At 41.6% G+C, this 5,815-nt stretch overlaps 1 pseudogene; it reads left to right on the top strand.

Annotated features, from left to right (window-relative positions):
* The first annotated feature begins 2,710 nt into the window (after positions 1-2,710).
* LOC144580305 (2-methoxy-6-polyprenyl-1,4-benzoquinol methylase, mitochondrial pseudogene) lies at positions 2,711-3,674 on the top strand (annotated as a pseudogene).
* Positions 3,675-5,815: the final 2,141 nt, after the last annotated feature.

Below are 5,815 nucleotides of genomic sequence, written 5' to 3'. Positions count from 1 at the left end.
GCCATGTCTAGGATTTTAACCTGATCTATGTCTCAGATTTATGTAAATATTGGCAAATATAGATTCATCTCTAGATGTAGAAAAACACAAGGAGGATCCCCTGCTCACAGAGAACATAAAGGATGAATTCAACGTTTTGTAAATCCAGCTTAATCTCAACCATGGGGCATTAAGTCTTTTCAGTAAAAAAGTAATAGTTTTCAATCACCTGAAGCAACTGAATTATGGCCTCAGACAGCTGGGTACTGAGAAGGTGTGCTCCTCACTAGAAATCCGTGGCTACATTGCAGAGAGTTGGGATAATTCCAAAGGATTCTTTTTATTTATATTTACATTTTTTATTTTTTTGAGATGGATTTGTGCTCTGTCACCCAGGCTGGAAAGCTGTGGCATGATTCCTGCTCACTGCAACTTCTGCCTTTGGGTTCAAGCAATTCTCCTGCCTCAGCCTCCTGAGTAGCTGGGATTACAGGCATGTGTCCCCACTCCTGGCTAATTTTGTGGTTTTAGTGGTGATGGGATTTCTCTATGTTGTTCAGGATAGTTTCTATCACCTGACTTTTTGATTCACCTGTCTGGGCCTCCCAAAGTTCTGGGATTACAGGCATGGGCCACTGAACCTGATCCAAAGGATTCTTTAGGGTAATAGGGAGACCAAATGGAGAAAATAAACCCAGTCATTGCCCTTCCATCGGGTCTAATTAATCCTACTCTCATCCTACCCCAAAATTATCGCCAGACTCTTTACTGGGGTGTGCCAGGAGTAATTCAGAAAGAACAGAGGTTATTCAAGCCTATCTATTTCTCATAGCAGTCTTAAATTTAAATATTTGATCTATTTTGAGTTGATTTTTGCAGGTGGCCAAAGATAGGGTCTAGTTTTATTTTTCTGCATATGGATATCCAGTTTTACCAGCACTGTTTATTAAAGAGATTTTTTTTTCTTAATGTATTTTCTTGGTGCCTATGGAAAAAATGAGTTCACTGTAGATGTATGAATTTGTCTCTAGGTTCTCTACTCTGTTCTGTTTGTCCATGTGCATTGGTGTTTTATGCCATTCTGTGTTGCTTTGGTTACTATAGATCTGTACTATAATTTCATGGTAGATAATGGAATCCCTACAGATTTATTCTTTTTGCTCAGGATAGCTTTGGTTATTCTAGGTCTTTTGTGATTCTGTATAAATTTAGGACTGTTTTGTAGAACTGTTCTTTCTATTTGTGTGAAGAATATCATTGGTATTTTTATAGAAATTGCATTGAATTCATAGGTTACTTTGTGTAGCATGGACATTTTAACAATTTTGATTTTTCTTATCCATAAACACAGAGTATCATGTGTGAGGACATTTTTTCTTTGTTGTCATAAATTTCTTTTATCAATGTTGTATAATTTTTATTGTAGAGATTTTTACTTTTTTGGTTCAGTTAATTCCTAGCTATTTAACCTATCTGTAGCTATTGTAAGTTGAATTACTTTCTTAATTCTTTTTTAGATTGTTTACTGTTGGCATATGGAAATGTTACTGAATTTTTTTTTCAGAAAAGAATTTTTTAAAATTTAAGCAACTGCAAATAGAAAACAAGAGGGGATCCCCAGTCTGAGACAAATCCTAGCTACTGTGACAGAGGGGGTTCCCAAATGGGTTGCCAGGCTGTAGTAAAATGTCATGGTTTTAATAATGAGCTGGTGAGGAAGGGGAGTATTATCTTCACAGGGACCAAAGGACCAGTTAGGACCAGGTGTGGCATCTGCATAGAGATGAGCCCCTATCAACCCCCACCTCGTTAGAACACCACACGGTTGAGTGGCCATCAGATAAATTTTCTGGAGGACTTTGAAACAGTCCTGGCTGGGGCAGGTGGCTGTTACAACAAACACTGGGGAAGCCCCTGTTTCTGATACACCCTGAGCCAGCGGCCATTACATGACTGAAAACCTCCAGACCTGAGGGGCTCATGAGACAGTGGTAGTCCCCACTCACATGCGACTTGCTCTGTGCTCAGTATCCTTCACATTGAGCCTGACCCAGTTTCACCCTAGGGCTGTGAGTGGGGCAATCCATTTCCATTTGTTTTATAAGGCTCAGCGGAGCTTTGGACTTAGTGCTAGCAGAGGGGGCCCAAAAGCTGACACTGGGATTCTAGCACCACCACTGACAAGTTCTGCAAGTGGCCAGAGTTGCCTCTCCTCCCCTGGATTTGGTTTTGTCCTCTGTGAAATGGGGCATGGGACAGTGATAACTGATTACTCACATATCAGGGATACGTGGGTACTGTCAATTAACTGAGTGCTCAGCACAGTGCCTGGAGCTCAGAGTGCAGATGGGGTAGGAGGATGTGTCATAAATCTGAGGGAAGCCCCAACATAATTAACCCTTCCGTCTAGTAGCCAGGCCCCAGTGCAGAGCCCTGTGGCAGTGACAGAGCAAACTGAGACCAGCTCAAGCGCAGCCTCTTTCTCAGACACAGGGCTCTGCTAAGGCACTTAGGGTTCTGGTTTAATTCTGGCAGCTTTAGTGTAAAGAATATTGTGAGACATTTCCTGAGGTCACTGAAAATCAGAAGAAAAGACAGGCCTTCTCCATCTCCCTGATAGTCATTTCCCAGAACCTAGTTATCCAGAGAGGAGGGAAAATATTTATTTTTTGTAAAAAGTAAATGCTAGAGTTAAATATTATATTAAAATCTCATTCTAGCCTTTTAACTCGAGTACCAAGATGGCGGCTCCCAGAAGCTTGGCTCTATGGAACTATTGCAGTCGTAGGTGGTGGCGGGTGATGCGGGGCTGTCAGCTCCTCGGGCTTCGTGGTTCTTGGCCCCAAAGAGAAGCAGGTAACGGAAACTCACTTTGGGTTTCAGACTGTGTCGGAAGAGAAAAAGTGGGGCAAAGTCCATCAGGTGTTTGAAAGTGTGGCTAAGAAGTATGATGTGATGAATGATATGATGAGTCTTGGTATCCATCCTCTTTGGAAGGATTTACTGCTCTGGAATATACATCCACTTCCTGGGACCCAGCTGCTTGATGTTGCTGGAGGCACAGGTGACATTGCATTCCGGTTCCTAAATTATGTTCAGTCCCAGCATCAGAGAAAACAGAAGAGTCAGTTAAGGGCCCAACAAAGTTTATCCTGGGAAGAAATTGCCAAAGAGTACCAGAATGAAGAAGATTCCTTGGGTGGGTCTCATGTCATGGTGTGTGACATCAACAAGGAGATGCTAAAGGTTGGAAAGCAGAAAGCCTTGGCTCAAGGATACAGAGCTGGACTTGCATGGGTATTAGGAGATGCCGAAGAACTTCCCTTTGATGATGACAAGTTTGATATTTACACCATTGCCTTTGGGCTTCGGAATGTCACACACATTGATCAGGCACTCCAGGAAGCCCATCGGGTACTGAAACCAGGAGGACGGTTTCTGTGTCTGGAATTTAGCCAAGTGAACAATCCCCTCATATCCAGGCATTATGATCTATATAGCTTCCAGGTCATCCCTGTCCTGGAGAGGTCATTGCTGGAGACTGGAAGTCCTATCAATACCTTGTAGAGAGTATCCAAATGTTCCTGTCTCAGAAAGAGTTCAAGGAGATGATAGAAGATGCAGGCTTTCACAAGGCCACTTATGAAAGTCTAACATCAGGCATTGTGGCCATTCATTCTGCCTTCAAACTTTAATTCCTTTCTAATCATGGAGCATGAACCAATTACACCCTGTTGAAAGCCTGGAACTGAAGGATATTCTGGCAAATGAGACAACAGCAGAGCATGTCCTCTTAAGGATGCATACGTTGGACTCATGTTTGAATCAAACACTCTCCAAGTAGAAGAACAAATTCCTGTCACTTTTTTACAGCTTTCTTTGGAGTTGCTTCAGTCCATCTCCAAGAGGCATTTGGTCTGCATTTTTTGCTCAATCGCTAATTTCTCTTGGCTGTAGAGTGTGTGGTTAAGGTACAACCAGCACTAAGGCTCAGTTTTGAAGTGTATTTATAGCTTCTCTGCTGGTGCTGCCCTCCAGAGTGGGTGATAGATCATTTGAACACAATGATGACTTTAACCAGAAAACTTAATGGTACCTGAATCAACCTTTCAGCCTACTAGGACTAAATCTAGGCCCAAGTCAGAGGACTAATAATTATGACAATTGTGTGCTGAACCAGCATTTGCCAAGACATTCAATATTAGGCACGGTGATAGCATAAAGTCTGGCAAATCACAGTCAGGTGCTACAGGATGATAATTGGAACCTCTTTCCAGGAGTCTCCCGACAATGCTGATGAGAACATTCCTTTCCTACAAGAGGCACCCATGCATCCAGTGACACGAGAACAAGAGAGTGATAGCGCCACACCATTGTGATGTCTTATTTAAGGGGAATGTATGTGCGATCTCAGTTTTATGGCCCTGAGGCCATTTGGTAGGAACCAAATGCCAGGTATAGTTTCAGGATAACCAAGCCCTGTCTATATGGGCCCGGAGCGAGAATACTAGCAGATGTGGGCGGGTCGCTGGTTTCACGGAGGTTGGTAGATTAAGAGACCAAGTGTATTTGGTGGATATTCATGGTTGTGTCAACTGTTTGACTAAATGTGCTATGTCCAATCAATATGTTAATGTGCGGATGTATGATGAATGGTTTTACATTGGTGAGTGATATCCATGTTTGGAGTGCGGTATGTGGGTTAAGGATCGTATGGATTATAGTCCAATGTACAATATTAGTTCTTGCTTGTAAGCATGTATGTCAAGGATTTTATGTACGTTTAGGGTTAATGTGCTATGTATAGTTAAGCATTTGTAGTACTAGATATTATTCATGGGGTAAAACAATAATGTACTAATTACATAAAAGTTTGAAATGTTGTGTGTACTTGCAAAGTACTTTATTGTTGGGCCATCAATAAGATAAAGTTTAGAATCCAGGGAGTAGTTTAATATTAGAATGTCAGCTTTGGGTGTTGATGGTGGAATTAGATATTCTCTCCCTGATTGTCCTGGGGAGTAGGTGTTCTCCATTTCTGGTTTACAAGACCAGAGTATTAATTTATACTACAAGGACGTTTATCATTTTAGTAGTTTGTTTTCGATTAGAGCGGAGAGGGGGATTAAGGTGATAATGATGAGAAAATATATGATAGATGCTGTTTGGCCGATGGCGATGAATGGATGTTCAACTGGTTGACCCCCAATTCATGTAAGTGTAACTAGGTCAGCTACTAGCGTTCAGAATAGGATTTGAGTGATTGGTTGGAATGCTATACTTTGTTGTTTGGATAGGTGTATTATGGGGATGAGTATTAGGATTAGGATGGATAGTACTAGAGCTAGAATGCCCCCTAGTTTATTGGGGATGGGTCGTAGGATTGCATATGCAAATAGGAAATATCACTCTGGTTTAATGTGGGGTGGGGTGTTTAGGGGGTTTGCTAGTGTGTAGTTGTCTGGGTCTGTTAAAAGGTCAGGTGTAAATAGGGTTAAACTTGTTAGGGTTAGGAAGAGGAAGATCAGTTCAAGAATGTCTTTAGTTGTATAGTATGGGTGAAATGAAATTTTACCAGGTTCTGAGGTGATTCCTGATGGGTTACTTGAGCCTGTTTCATGCAGAAACAAAAGATGAATGGTAGTCAGAGCTGCAATAATGAAAGGTAAAATGAAGTGGAAAGTAAAGAATCGTGTGAGGGTAGCTTTATCCACTGAAAACCCGCCTCAGATTCATTGGACTAAGTCAGATCCAATATATGGGATAGCTGATAAAAGGTTTGTAATTACTGTAGCCCCTCAAAACGATATTTGGCCTCATGGGAGTACATAGCCTA

The sequence above is a fragment of the Callithrix jacchus genome, chromosome 19 (assembly GCF_049354715.1).
Source record: "Callithrix jacchus isolate 240 chromosome 19, calJac240_pri, whole genome shotgun sequence".
In the NCBI taxonomy this organism is placed as follows: domain Eukaryota; kingdom Metazoa; phylum Chordata; class Mammalia; order Primates; family Cebidae; genus Callithrix; species Callithrix jacchus.
The sequence above is the reverse complement of the archived record's forward strand: the minus strand, read 5'-3'. Positions and strand labels throughout refer to the sequence as shown.